Genomic DNA, 15,348 nt, shown 5'->3' on the forward strand with positions numbered 1-15,348 from the left:
AGGAAGCAATAGCTGTCAAGCTTATTGACTTACTTTATTCAAACCATACTGTGTTTCTATTATTTATTTATTTAGTCACCCATTTATTATTTTGTGTGTGAAATGGACTTTCTTGACGGTATTCAAAAGAGTAGGGATCCCTGAGCCCATCCTATTCTTCTGGAGACCTGGGATGAAAACTGTGAGAGGAGATGCTCAGTGTTGGGGGAATGAGTCAGGACAGAGACTTTTCAGTTGCTATAGTTATAGTCAGTGTCACTCCAGGAAAAGGGCTTTACAAAGTTGTAATGGAAAGGAATACCAGCCCCAGAATCACTGTTAAAGTTTTAGGAGACAACTTGGTCCTCAGGGTAGCCTAGACACCCCTTAGTGGGCTCTCTGCTGTCTGCTTTATTGATACTGTTGTACTTGGCAGCTTTCTCCAGGCAGCATGTAGGATCTACAAGAGATAGACTGAGAGTTGAAACATGGAAGTCCATGCCAGTGAGCATCCTGTTCAGCTTTAGGGGTGACCTTGCCTATAGCCTTGGCCATGCCAATAGATACGGATATGATGATGTTCTGGTGAAGCCCCACAGTCATCACTCACAGACATCACCCTACAGCTTCCCAGAAGAATCTCCCACAGTCTTCTGTGTATCAGTGATGGCATGGACTGTGGTCATGAGTTCTTCCACAATGCCAACCTTGTCATGAATGAGTGTAGCCATGGGGGCTGAGCACTTGATTCTTCCAGATATGTTGCTGACAATCTTGAGTAACTTGTCACACTTCTTGTGGTTCACACCCATCACAAACATGGCAGCAGCATCAGAGGGGGCAGAGATGATGGCCTTTTTGGATTTATCCTTCAAGTAGGCCCTGATTTTCTGCATATTGATGAAGACTCTGGTAGATTTTACAACATGCCCAGCACCTGCATTACCCCATTTGATATTGACATGATCTCGCTCCTGGAAGATGGTGATGACTTTCCAATATTTCAGTCAAGGCAGTCAGTCAGCCTTCTCACATTTGCTTTCTGAGTCAAACTGTTGTGTTTAGATGAGTACTTCCCTGTGAAATGCTTTAGATAACACTCATTAAAAATTAACAAGGTGATGTGTTGTTTCTATAGGGTCTCTAGTTCTTTTTTCTTTACCAAGCATTCTAGACCTCCCTCCCTCCCTCTGAGATCTCTTTATCTATGCTAAAAATTTAGGTGTGGCACATGCCTTTAATCCTAGCACTTGGGAGACAGAGGCAAGTGCTTACTCTGTGTTAGTTAGAGGTGAGCTTGGTCTACAAAGCAAGTCCACAGAGAAACCCTGTCTAGAAGAAGGAGGAGGAGGAGGAGGAGATGAACAAGAAAAGAAATAAAGAATGATTTTGAAAATTAGATTTGTTCCTAATGGTGATAAGAAATACCTCAGTAAATTATAATTCATTTTCAAAATACAGATTGGTTAGAAAGACAGAGAATAAATACATTTGAACACAAGTCTGGAGGAGACCCTTTAAGAGTGCTGTATAGTTTTTAAAGTAACTTTTCAGTCTGTTAAAGAGACTTTAACCCAAAGAGAAGCCTGGTATCTACCCTCAGCTCCTGGGAAGTCATCTCCTCACCTTTGGTGTAATTTCTGATAAAATAGTTTTTGTTTGTCTAGGCTTTGGTTCATGTGTGGAGAAGCAGATAGTGTGGTTTAGGATTGGGGTAGGCTTCTCTGATTTCAGCTAGGATGCAGGGATGGAATGGTGACAGATCTGAGATGCAAATCTCAAGTGGTAATTAGGGTGATCCTGTTGAGCTCCATAAACACTCAAGACACGGCATTTGATGTGCATTTGTAGTCAGCACTGCTTGGTGAATAGCAACCCACATTCTTGTGCTCACAGTCCTCCCAGAAAGGAGACCTGGCAGTTCCATGTTTGGAATTCTGCTGGGCTCTGCCCTGTGCACATCTCTCCTTGGCCTGCTGTACTGTGTACCCTTTCCCTGTTAATACAGCTGCCATCAATATATTCCTCGAGTCCCTTTTGTAAGCCATGAAAATGGAGTAGGACATGGAAATTTTGAGTATGTGACAATGTTAAAAGATAAGGTCATTTTAGTCATTGTCTTCTGAATGTGGAGGCAGGAATGAGGCCAAGCTTGTCTGTAAAGTTTCGCAGGTGTCCCTAGCAAGGAGCGGAAGTGGGGATGAGTAAGTGTGGACACATTGCTAAGATTTTTTTTCATCCATTCTTTGGTGACCACAGAGTCCTGGAACTTTGCTTGTTGTGTTGCTCTGGTGAGTTGTATCTAGATCCTGGACAGGATTTCCTTGCTTATGATATTTTTCTTCTTTTGATTCTCTTTACTCCAGCAAAACTGGAATATACAAAAGTCTCCATGACTAAGCCTCTGTGATCACCATTGTCTCTCCAGGGCAGCAAGCACACAATTATTAAGCTGAAAACAATAAGAAAGGGTAAAATTTGCTTCCACCTGTTATCTGAGAGGGCTTGATGTTCACGTTGCAGTTAAGAATAATAATACTGAGCACACTTAATGAATACTTGTTAGGGAGGTTAAGTATAGTAACCGTGTGCCAAAGCACAAGGTATGGTGTAAATTCCATGTAACTGTCATCTGCATTTATTTCTGTTTGATGCATTCTTGGTAAGTGGCACAAAAAAATGTACTTTTGTTAATCTGTTGAAATCCAATTTCAGGGGCTTTCCAGTTTAAGAAAAAACATACATTTATAGCCTTAATTCTATGTGCACATAACCAAAATCTTATGCAATAGTGATTGTTACAAATTCTGTAAGGATAAAGTGAACTATGGAGAGATCACACAGTTTACATAAAGTGGGCACAGCTATAGCGGACCGAAAAAGAGTAGAAGTAACTTCTTAAAATTGAACTCTTGTGCATCGTAGGAATGGTGCTGTGCCATGCACAGTTCTAACAGGAACGCTCCTTGGCAGCTTGCCTGCAGTGTATAAGGAAGGCCGCCATGAAGTCAGAGGTTGGCCCACAAGCCCTTTTCAGGGTTCATTGTATGTGCTGCTATTTTACTGAGACTGTTTTGGTTTGCCTTGGCTTTGGGTCACATGATCTGGCATGTGAGCTCTGGAGGGTCTTTGACTGAGACCAAGTTCCTCATACCAGTGAGGTTTATGTCACTGTCATTGCAACCAGTAAACAGTCTGGAGATCTGAATGAAGAGGAAAAGGGAAAGAAGAGGCGTTTGAAGCTGACTGCCTGGACTGGAATGTCTATCTCACAGCCCTTCTCCTTCTTTAACTTCAGTCGTCTCATCAACACAGTAGGGCAGCAGCAGCCACCCCCAAACCTTCCCCTGCCCCGCCCCGATTTGTGGTACACAGGTGCTGCCTTCAGCAACCTACAGGTTCTCTCCCTGTGAGACTGACTGCTGGAGAGCCGCCCTAGGAAGCCAGCTCTCTCCTGTGTGAGTTCCTTATATGTATTCACGCAGCTCAGTTAGCACTTCCCACAAGGACAACTCCTGGGAAAACCTAGATATCGTTCCTAAGGGCCAGGTAGAAGTGGAAAAGGAAAGTCAGGAAGCAGGGATGAGTGCTGGCTGGCACCTGGGTGGGGACAGCACAGGCCTTTCTGGATGTTGGCTTCCTTAAATGCTCCCAGAGGCCAAGGACATTGTTCAATCTAATTCAGATGCTGAAGCATCATTGAGCAAATAGCAAAGCCTCTCTTGAGTGGGCTCATTACTGTTACATCAGTTCCATTTAGTTAATGTTGCATTTTCTAAAATGGTATTTTCCATAGAGTAATTATGAGTCAAAGACAAAAGGAAGAGAATGTAAACTAATCAGTACCCACATAGTAAACGGCATACCTAAACAAAGGCTTATGGGCTCAGCGATGGCCAAGGCAGCAAGCTTTCCAAGCATGGCTTCTGAGTTTACTCCACTTATGCTCACAGCTCCTTTCTTGGATCCCTTCAGTCACTGGGCAGAGTTAAAGACTATAGCTGACTGCACCTGGACATGGGGGTCTGTATTTCTTAGGGTACCATGTTTCCGTTTCCTGTACAGCAGCAGCATGCTCTCCCTCTGGGGCTTCACCAGGGGGCTCAGCTGCAAAGGCTCAGTGGTCTGGACAGCTGGGTTCCTTCATACCCCTGGAGGATCACAGGCCACACTTACACATCAACTGTGGCTGTTGACTTGAGTGAGAGAAGTGAGTGCTTCTGTGGTGATTTAGTTCCACATTGGAGACCCTGTCAGTTTTGTTTTGACTTCTGACCCTGTAGGGTTTTATTTATTTATTTTTTTTTTTAATTTAGGCCAACAGGACTTGAGTATTTCTCAAAGCCATATAACAAACCAGGCTATCCACTTGGCTGAGTGGAATACCTTAAATGAATTTTCCTGAGTTCAAAAGAAATATGCAATGGTCACCTTTTCCTGGCCACTTCCAGTGCTAGGCGTCTGACTGTTAGTCTTCACACATCGTCTCCAGTAGCTCTTGGAGAAGGTGCCACCATTACTGTTGAAAACAGCACTACCTGTTATGGAGATAAAGAAGTAAGCGCCCCTGAAGCCTTGGAAGAAAATTTCCATGTATCCATTTCATCTGTGCACACCTTTGGAAAGCCATCCACTTTTAGAAGCCTTTGTTATCCAGTCTGTAGGATTTGCTTACTTCCTAGGTGGCTCTCACCATTGCCACCATAACAGATTGCCTGGCACCTTCACACCATCCTGTCTGCACTGGTATCATTCTTGTGCCAAATAGGCTGAGCTCAGGGAGGTGAGAAGCAGTAAGTCATGGGTCTTTCCATGCACCTCTGGGTCTTTTAGAAGCAATGATAATGGTGTGTATATGGTCGACCTTCAGAGTGAACCTTGCTAGGCACACTTGCCTGGTGATCACTCGAAGAGCTTCTGTAACCTGTCCTCATGGTCAACTTGGAGTTTCTTCTACCTGGTAGAGTTCATTGATATTCTGAGTCCAACCTTAGTCTGGTTTATGGTCATCCAGTCACTGGGGACAGCCAGCCAGAAGCAGCAAGGTCCCGAAGACACTGGACTTGACACCATGATTCACTTTTCCTTCAGAGAAGCTGAAAGATGGATGAGGACCCCAGAGGCAAACTCTCCAAGGTGTGAGGAATGCATTCCACATGAAGGCTTAAGAAAAATATGTATAATTATGTGCTCCATTCGGGGACTATCACTGTGTGGGATGACCTCAGGATCTTCTCAGCTTCCTGGTACGCTGTGGCTCCTGCATGGAAAATAGTGGTGTGGCCACATTGCTTTCATTATGTCCTCAAGTTGTCTCTCATCTTTATTGGGTAGAATACTTGCCTGGTGTGTATAGGCCACATCAGGGCAAGCAACAAGGTAGGTACCATGTGATGCCTGTGGGGTTTTCGGAAGGCCATGTGTTACAGATGACGTCAGGATGACATTCATGAAAAGAGTGTGAAACAGGAAGGCCAGAGCGAGAGAAATTACTTGCTATTTTTAAACTTGAATGTCATGGATGTACATTTTTCCAGAAGATACATGAACTTGAGACAACTTGCTGTAGACCAGGATATCCCTAAGGATTCTGTTCACCAATGCCTCAAGATCCAAACAGTTGTCCAGCCATAGAATGAAGGCCAACCAGGGTGGCATCATGTCTTTGTGGTCTATTATATACATGTGTTAGGATGATTCAGCGAGGCTGGAGATGTGACTCAGAGAGTCCTCGCCTAACACATGCAATGGCCTGGGTTAGGTTCCCAGCACTGCAAAAAATGGGCATAGTGGAGTAAGCTTGTAATCCTAGCATATTGGTTGTAGAGACAGGAAGGTGAGAAGTTCAAGGTTATTGTTGAGTTGACAGCCAGCCTGGGTTACATGAGATCTTTTCTCAGGAACAATGAAAAGAAAAAAGAAAGAAAGAAAGAAAAACAAAGGAATAAATGTTGTGGTTAAAATACCAGTAAGACCTAATACTGTTTATTATTAGGCCTATAATTATTATTACAGCAGTATTTTCTAACCTGCTAGCAATCAATCAAGACACAGACACCTGTTATATTTCAAAATAGCTTTAGTTAACCTGGGGCAGAGCAGATAACAATCCTTTAAACTACTTCCCATAGTGGGGCAGGTATGGAATACCTGCCCTAATCCCATGCCATTTGCCTCTAATAATTTCTATCAAGCTACCTCCCATCCATAATCCCAAATACTTGCTAATGTTCTTCATCTGGGCCAAATCTCCATCCACACCAGCCATGTGCTTCTCTTCCTTCTAACCCATGGCAGCCTTCTTTCTTCTCTCTTTTCCTCCAGTCTCTCTTCCTCCCAAGATTCTCTCTGTCTCCCCAAACCCAGGAACCTTAGCCATGCCTATCCCATTTGCCCTGCCCAGGTGTGGAGGCCTTTTATTAATTAGCATCAAAATACATCAGACCAACCCCCAACAAAGGAAGGAAAAAGGGAAGGAAGAAAGGAAGGAAGGAAAGAAGGAAGGAAGGAGGAAAGGAAGAGGTGACCCAACTACATTTTCTATCTAATGGCATGATAAAAATTATCACAGGAAACATATAAAGGCTTTTGGCCTTGTACGGGGTTGTGGGATTAGTGTGGTCAGGATGGAAGGGAAAAGATAAGAGGAGGCGATGGATGGTGGCAGGAGAGAAGGAAAAAGGTAAAAGGGGGTTGCTGCTGCTGAAAGGGCAGAAAGAAAAAGGTAAGAGGAAGAATTGAGAGTAAGAACAGAACTGGGTAAATATGGTGCCATCATGGGTAGTTTGTGGTCTCTGGTATCACTGAGCTTCACCAGTCCTTTTAGGAGGCACGATGTGGCAAATTACCCTTTACAGGTGCAGAGTTCAGCAGTGGGTATGCTACACGCCTGAACTTGAGCCTTTTAGTTTAGAATAGACCTCTGTGCCTGCAGCTGTCACAACCCAAGTGCAAACACAAAATAATATCAAGCAGTGGAGGCCCCTCCCTCCAGCTTCATCAGGTCCCCTGCCCCCTCCTACTTTCTACATGCACATTTAAAGTGCACTGGCCCTGGCAAATGCCTCACATTTGCTGTCTGTTCCTTGTGTCTTGCCTGAAAGTGTGCTATTCCTGACCTATGGAAATGTTGCCTACACATTTCTGCAATGAATCTTATCACTGAGACCACAGGTTCTACTCAGAATAGGACCTTCCACACCACCATGAACATTCACCTCTTCCAGCCATGCCATGATCCAAAAATGTCAGAAACAACCTCATACAGGATTGTGGGGTCCAGTCCAAAGGGCTTTACATATACCATGACTATATTAAACATACACACACTCATGTTTAACATAGAGTGTGTTTGTGTGTGTGTGTCCGTGTGTGTGTGTAATATACTCACATGTATACAGTGGTGGCCACTGTTTTCATCACCTTGTCTTAGTGTACAAGAATTACTCTAAGATGAAAATTGTTCCTCTTGTTTCAGAGACACAAAGAGATAAAGGAATCTTTAACCTTTTCATCTTTCTTTCCATCGTTCTTTCTTTTTTCTTTTCATTGTTCCTGAGAAAAGATCTCATGTAACCCAGGCTGGCTGTCAACTCAACAATAACCTTGAACTTCTCACCTTCCTGTCTCTACAACCTATGCTAGGTTTACAAGCTTACTCCACTATGCCCAGATTTTGCAGTGCTGGGAACCTAACCCAGGCCATTGCATGTGTTAGGCGAGGACTCTCTGAGTTACATCTCCAGCCTCGGTAAATCATCCTAACACATATATGTAATAGACCACAAAGACATGATGCCACCGTGGTTGACCTTCAACCAAGTGGCAAGGTCAGGTTTCACACACTCCTCCCACAACCAAGCCTTTTATACAGAGTCTTTCTATGATGGCCTGGCTGGCCTGGAACTAACTTACCGTGTAAACCACACTGGCCTCAGATTTGCAACAATCCTCCTGCCTCAGCCTTTTGAATGCTGGGACCACAAGTGTGTATCCTTGAACATGGCTCTCACATCTGTTTAATTTAGACTCTTGACCTTTAATTAACTGTGGCAAACCAAGCTACAGGAACACACACACACACACACACACACACACACACACACACACACACACACACATACAGTCTACTCTTCCCTTTGGGGAGATGTTTGCTCAAGAGTCTGAGCTTGGCTGGGCCCATGCTATATCTCAGGGCAGCCTTGCACAGGTGCAAGTGTGGGTGAAAACTGGTTTTTCTAACTCAGGGGGAAAAAAAAACAAACAGAAAAAAATTTACAAAAGCAGCTTTGATCTTGGCTCCAAAATAATAACTTGAGCAGAAGCGGGTGAAAGTGAGGTGCTTGGGTGGTTTAAGGGGCGGTGGGGGTGGAGTCAAGAAAATCTGAAGCAGGGGAAGGGCCTTGCAATGCCTACTTCTCACCACAACCCCTCTTGCCTCATGAACTAGCCCTCAGGAGCAGAAGTGAGGTGCAGAGCTGCCCTTGAAAGGTGTTAGGAAGCCGCTTCTGCAGACGACGATGTGGCTGAGGCGCTTTGCTCAAAGCAGGCCTGCAGGCTTCTCTGCAGCAGCTTGTTCGGTTCACATTTATACTCCCAAGGCTCCAGAAACTGCGAGAGCTGGAGCTCAGCAATCTTTTTTTTTTTTTTTTTTTTTTTTTTTTCCTCATTTTGGTGGCTCAGCTTCCCTGAGCTGTGTGGCTAAAATCCACTTCCATTTTGTTGTCAAACTGTAATCGGCTTCTAGGCTGGACTCATGAGAAGGCTGGAGAGACCAGTGATGAGTTGTCTTACTAGGAAAACAGTGATGGCCCAAGACCATTCCTGGGGCTTTCCTTGACCTCTGAAACTCTTTTCTGCCTGCAAACTTTGAGTCCCAGTTTCTAATCAATTAGCTAACTAGCTCCCCCTCTTGACAAATTCTTATAGATAAAAAGTGCACCACAGCTCTGTGAAGCAGGACAGAAGCGCAAAGCTAGGACCCGAGTTGCCAGCAGTTGATAGGAATTAAACTATGTGTGTACATTAAAACCTATCTAAAGTGTGTCGCAGTCATCATGTTAATGACACATGATACTTTGGAGTCATCTTTTTACTTAAATATATTTAGAAAGAGCCTATAAAGAAAAGCTGACAGAATCTAGTTAAAACTCCACAGAACTAGCAAAATCACTTCTGACTTAAAGAATTAAAGTCAGCAAGAATGCTGATCACAGATACAAATAAGACAGCACCCCACCAACCTGAGTCATTTATTTTGCATATTGCTGATGTCCATTTGCCTGAATTTTAAACATTTTTAAATATACTTTTTTTTTTTTTTTTTTTTTTTAACATTTGTCTTGAACCAGAAACTGAGAAATAAACCAGAATAGCAATAAGGAACTTTTACTCATCACCAGCAGCCACGCTTCTGTATGGTTTACTAGGCTAAGTTCTGAGCAAGCAGAGGCCAGTGTGTGCTGTTCACATTTTAGAAGACAAAAGGAGAATTGAGTGACCCATGCTGAGGTGCTGTGATGAGGTCTCACCCTTTCTGTAAGTCTGTTGCTGGTTGCATATTTGACCACAAAGAACACTTTTATAAATTCTTGGTGTTTGGCCTCAATCTTCAGGGCTTGGTTATTCCAGGTCTAGCCTCATATCAAATACAGCTGACACAAATACACAGCCACCACTGGGGAGCTAACACTGTCCTCAGGCTATCATTTGGCTCCCTCATTTGTTCTGATCCTGGTTTTGTCTCTTCTCTCTCTCTCTCTGTCTCTCTCTCTCTCTCTCTCTCTCTCCCTACCCCCCCCCCCCCGACACTGTACTGTTGGATCGTCCTTGACCTCCATAGTCTCATATTCACCTGTGTCGAGCACTGTGCTTGGTGGGGCTAGCAAGCCCTTGCAAGCGGGTGGTGGCATCAGCACCTCGACCCTTTGCTGGCACGAGAGTAAAGCTTTAGTTCTGTTAGGAAGGGCTACAATTTGTGCAGAAACAACAAACATCGATTTTTCTCATCATTCTAGAAGCCGAAAAGTCCAAGATCTAGTGTGGGCAGGCTGCTTTGGAGCTGTCTCCTTGGCTTCTAACAGCTGCCCACCCTGTGTCTTCACCTGCCTTTCTTCTGGAAGTCCATTTCCTGGTGTCCTCTGATGATTGCAGCCACAGTGGATTCAGGCGTACACTATGCAACTCACTTTCCTTTACCTCTGACTTTATGAGTGATGGTTTGTGTGTTCTGTTCAGGTGCATGTGCATATACAGAAAGCAGCAGACAACTCCAGGCGTTGTCCCTCATGTGTCACCCACCTTGTTTTGAGACAAGGTCTCTTACTGGCCTGTGGTTGACAGATTAGATTAAACATGCTGGCCTTGGAGACCCTATGGATTCTCCTGTTTCTGTTTCTGGATTGCAGGGATTATAAGTGTGTACCTCCATTATGTTTTTTTTTTTTTTTTTTTTTTTAAATGTGGGTATGGGAATCGAATTTGTGTCCTCATGCTTGCGAAGGAAGCTCTTTTCAATAGGATCATTCCCCATCCTGTAACTGTCTCCTTAAAGCCCTATCTTCAGGATGACTCACATCCTCAGGCATTAGGGGCTAGATCCTGACCATGTAAACTCTGGGAGCACAGCCAGTCAGACAAAGAGGTGTCTGACCTGGCAGAGTACGTGAGTGTCCGTGGCAACTCTCCCAAACCTGGGACTGGAAAATATATTGGAGAAATTGACTTGCCCAGATTACTCTGGACCATCTTCTTGGGCTCTCTTAGTCTCCTCCTGTGTAGCTACGCAGTCACAAGCCTGGGGTGTTCACTCGGATGCTCTTCGCAGCACTGCGCTGCTTTTCTTCAGGGTCTTGGGAAGTGGGAAGCTTTCCCTCAGACCTCTGCCAGCTTGAGTAAGGTTCTTTGCTTCCTCTCTAGGTGTCTTGAAGGTCACTCATTACTTTTGTCTTCAAATCCCCAGCTCCCATGAGGCCAAGGCTGCTGGGTGAAACACATGGGGCTTCTCATTGCTGAGAGTTTTTTTGTTTTTCTTTGTCTCATTCATCGCATCTTTGGATTTTCACTTTTACTCTTCTCTAAGTTTGATTCTCACGAGCTCACTGGTGTTTTTGCTTTGGGATTTCCCTCTTCCATTCCATGCACCATGGCCTGGGACATAGTCCCAGTTTTATTTCTATAGGGAGGGTTCTGGAAGATCTAGTCTCTCAATTTTCAAAGCTTCTCAGACTTATCATGAACTCCCTATTTCAGGCACCACCCTTGCCTAGGTTAGGTTTAGTTTGTTTTGCTTTTTTGTGTTTTCTAGAAATTTTTATATATGCTGATTGAATCCCCGAGTTAATTAGCAATTTAGAAACCATGTTTCAAGTTCTCTTCTTCATCCTTCTAGAAATCCGTCCAAGCTTGGAATTAAGGCTAAGATGACAACCATAGCAGCAATAATGACAACGCTTCATTTGGGCTCCCTGGGAACACGCACCGTACGTCAGCTTCTGACATTTAGTAGCCACAAACTCAAAGTCCCATGAATAGCACTGAAGCAGCAAGACCGATGCTACGCTTTCCTGTCATTGTTGGAAGGGACCCGAGACCGTTTCTAGTTAGAGGTGACTCAAAAGCAGAGAAGAGAAATGAATAATGAGAAGTGACACGTGTGCAAGGGCAGAGCCAGGCTGATACCAATGTGTCTCTTGGTACCTACGCCCTTCGCTGTGGTGCGGCTGCGCACCCAGCCCGTATTTCATCCTCCTTCATAGCACACCTTTTTTAAATGAGCAGTAATGTGGATGCTAAGATTTGTAAGCATCGTTGTTTGTAAAGCACAGCCCACAGATGAGACCGTGTGGTCTGCAGGCAACGGGGAGAAAGTCTCCCATTAGAAAAGAGCTGGATTGAGTTTCCTGATGGCCGGCCCCTCTCGACTCCTAACAACCATCTGGATGCCTGCATGGAGGCCAGATTGCCTGTTATGTCCACCAAGTGAGTTGCCGTGCCCTGGAACAGCAAAACAGAAAACAGCAACCCGAGATGCCTGTCATCTCCCTGTCATCCCCGTGGCAATCAGCATTCTTCCAACTTTGAGTTCATCTCTGTGAATTTGGGGAGTGACAGCTGTGGGGAGCATGAGGGCGCGTGGTGAGGGTCAGGCAGGCAGATGCATTTGGACAAGATTCCGAGGAGATGATGAGGGGGCAGAGTTCCAGCTGAGGAAGCCACAAGGCGCCATTTCAGGGTTCTCTGCACACTCACTTAAGGAAACAATACCTGCTTATTGGCTGAATAATAGTTTTCTTTTCCCGGCTTCACTTTATTGAATAGAAGGTGGGAGTTTGGGGCCCTTTGTCTGCTGCTCCAAGCTCTGTAACTCCTTCTCCTTTGTTTCTGAGAATAAGCAAATCACAGAAAGGGTGAAAGTCTCTTTCTTTAAGAAAAGCAAGAATGTTGGCGTGATTTGACATTTAATTGGGGCTTGTTGTCTGTTCTGGATTAGTGGGTCCTCTCTCTCTCTCTCTCTCTCTCTCTCTCTCTCTCTCTCTCTCTCTCTCTCTCTCTCTCTCTCTCAGGATGTGGGTGTTGTGACTTTCAAGTTTTTTCCTAGGTTGAGATCATTTGCTGTGACTTGTTCAGCAGCACTAGCCTTTCTAGAGCTGAGTGCTCAGCCTCCAGCACACACAAATATTGACCCATGTAAAATGGTAGCCACTTATCCAGTCAGTTGGAGTAATCTTGCACCAGGCCTGAGTTTTATGCCTACTTATAAAATACCCTTCTCAAAAGCACACAGTGGAAGATATTTTGCACACGGCCACACAGGGTAACATCTAGCAGATCATCTCATTTGCCTGAAAAACTCATTTGTTAATTGTTTTATTGTGATGATATATTGCCATCAATCACCATAGAAAGGGGGGTAGCGCATACTCGGATAATTAAATAATGCGACAGTCAAAACTGGCTAACTGCCTTTAGGGCTTGCTTACAGTTGGAATATGATGTAAGCATGGCCTTTTGTTGGCTAGGAAGACTTTGTGGGTTTCTCAGATTAAAATTCCCATCAGGTAGGATTATTGCTCTTTCTCACAGATGGGACAATGTACGCTGACAAGAACGACTTGAAGAAGAGAGGGTTTATTTTGCCTCACAGTTTGAAGTTACAGTCGCTGGTGGAAGGAAGGAAGGTAGAGAGGCAGGAAGGGCTGTGTGGTTGCTGGCCACAATGAATCCGCAGTCAGGAAGCCGAGAGAGAGGAATGGTGGTACTCTGCCTGCTTTTTTCTTTTTACTACATTTGGAACCCACTCATGGAAATGGTGCTGCCTACAATCTTTTCACTTCAGTTAACACAATCTAGAAGCAATCTAAGAGACTGGATCTTATCAGAACCTTCATCCAGTGGCCAGAATGAGGATGGGCTTGTCTCCACCAATAGGACCACTCTCTAAGCCAGAACTGCTCAGAAGTATTGAAGTAGAGAAGGGTCCTGTAGCTTCTAGCTGTGGCATCACTGATGTGTCTGTCTTGAGTAACACAGTTGTGTATCTGTGTGGCATTGGCCACTGAGAACTCTCAACAGGGATGGTAAGATATGCCTGGGACCAGGGTAGTGAGGACGCTGAGTAAGAGACATGGGTATCATGGAAAGAGAAAGCTGGGTGGATGCAATCAGGGAATCGGCAACCAAAACACACATTGGAGAGCTGAGGTTACAATTTGGGTGTGAGACAAGGTGTATGAGGCTCTTTGGAGGCAAATGGGAGACGTACTTAAGCATGAGGGTGAAGGAAAACATCCTTGACCATAGGGCTGAGGGTTGTTGCTGGCTGCAGTGTAGTCAGTTGTTAAAGTGTAAATACTGATGCTACAGCATGAGAGGACCACTCATTTACTACTTCCGTAAACCAAGAACAACATCCTGTAGCTTTCCCTTTACTCCTCTTTAAAAGGAATCTGGATTACTGCCTCCCCTCAAGGGCTGTAATATGCAAAACATAGGGAATAATGCCTGGGATCTGAGAGTGCACCATGGGTATTTGCCTGTTGTTGCCTTGTACTTACTGCCAAGTTCTTCAGTTCTTAAGATGCAGGTTTTGCGGTGCATGGTGATACAGATGCACAGTGCATTCCCCAATATACCCAGCAAGTGGCAATTGCACTAACTCCTCTGGCCATGAAGAACATACCTAGAAAAAAATAAGGCAATGACAAAAGCTCCTTTATTCCACTGTGTCTAGCCGAAGCATGTTATGTCAAACCTTAGAGCTGTGTAGGACAAGAGTATTTACCTTGCTGCTATAATATATATGTACAATTATAATTATAATTACAATACCTAGAAAATTAAGTTGACACGTTACTAGGAGCCATTTGAAATATTAATGTAAAACGTAATAGGTTAATTGGAGTGAATATTACTAATGTGATATTAGGGTGGATTAATTAAGAAGAACTGTCATTAATACATAATTAAAATGCAAAATAAATAGCTTGCTTTGTATGCGGGAAATCAAATATTGTAAACCACAGACTATGTAAAACACTAACATATCTATTAATACAAAAATGTTTTACTCAGATAAAACACAAATCATAAACTATTGCCCATCAACAGTTAAAGGTGAGTGGCTGCTGTTGTCTCTGCTGCTAGTGCCTCAAAGCACACAAGCAAAGAATAACCAGGTCATTGTGATAATCCAGTTCTGCTCAGGGTCAGCCCATGCCTTCGTTTCTATGGATCTCTGAAATAATGTCCTAAGTCCTCAGTGATGAATTCGGAACAGTTTTCCCATTACTTAAAGTGCCATGGCTCAGAAGATTTGCCTAAGTAGTCAAGTTGATGAAAGGAGATAGTTTTTTGAAAGAATTTTTACAGAATCTTTCCTATTCTGTCTTAATATTGAGAAAGTCTCCAAGGCACCTTTTTTTCTAAGATAACTATGCCGTGAAGCTACTTTTTCTTTTAAATATTAGTTAAAGTGCACTGACGTGTACTTAAATACTATTGAAAAGGTAGAATAACGTAGGAGGATATTTGTAAAGGGAGTAGAAAAAAAACACCATCTCACTATTGAACAAAATTCTGTTCGTTTTGGCATATTTTCTCCAGTTGTTTTTTTAAAATGAGGCACCAGTTTCAGGTTGTAGTATTTATAGCACGAATAACTTTCTTTGGTTTTTATGTTGAAATAATTGTGACACAATTTTTAATAATTGGAAATAGCTAAGCAAACAGTAGGAAGATCTTTGCCTTCTTAGTTCCCTCAAGGAAGTTGTCACAGGGCTTATGGGGCACAGTGTCACTCTGACCTCAAGGCACTCTAGACACCTCATTCTAAATAATTAAACAACACACATAGATGAGTGTGTATGTATC

At 43.7% G+C, this 15,348-nt stretch overlaps 1 pseudogene; it reads right to left on the bottom strand.

The window, feature by feature from the left end:
* Nucleotides 1–326: 326 nt before the first annotated feature.
* Nucleotides 327–15,348, bottom strand: part of LOC127199512 (glyceraldehyde-3-phosphate dehydrogenase-like) — a 50,523-nt pseudogene continuing 35,501 nt past the window's right edge.

Source organism: Acomys russatus, chromosome 1 (assembly GCF_903995435.1).
Source record: "Acomys russatus chromosome 1, mAcoRus1.1, whole genome shotgun sequence".
Classification (NCBI taxonomy): domain Eukaryota; kingdom Metazoa; phylum Chordata; class Mammalia; order Rodentia; family Muridae; genus Acomys; species Acomys russatus.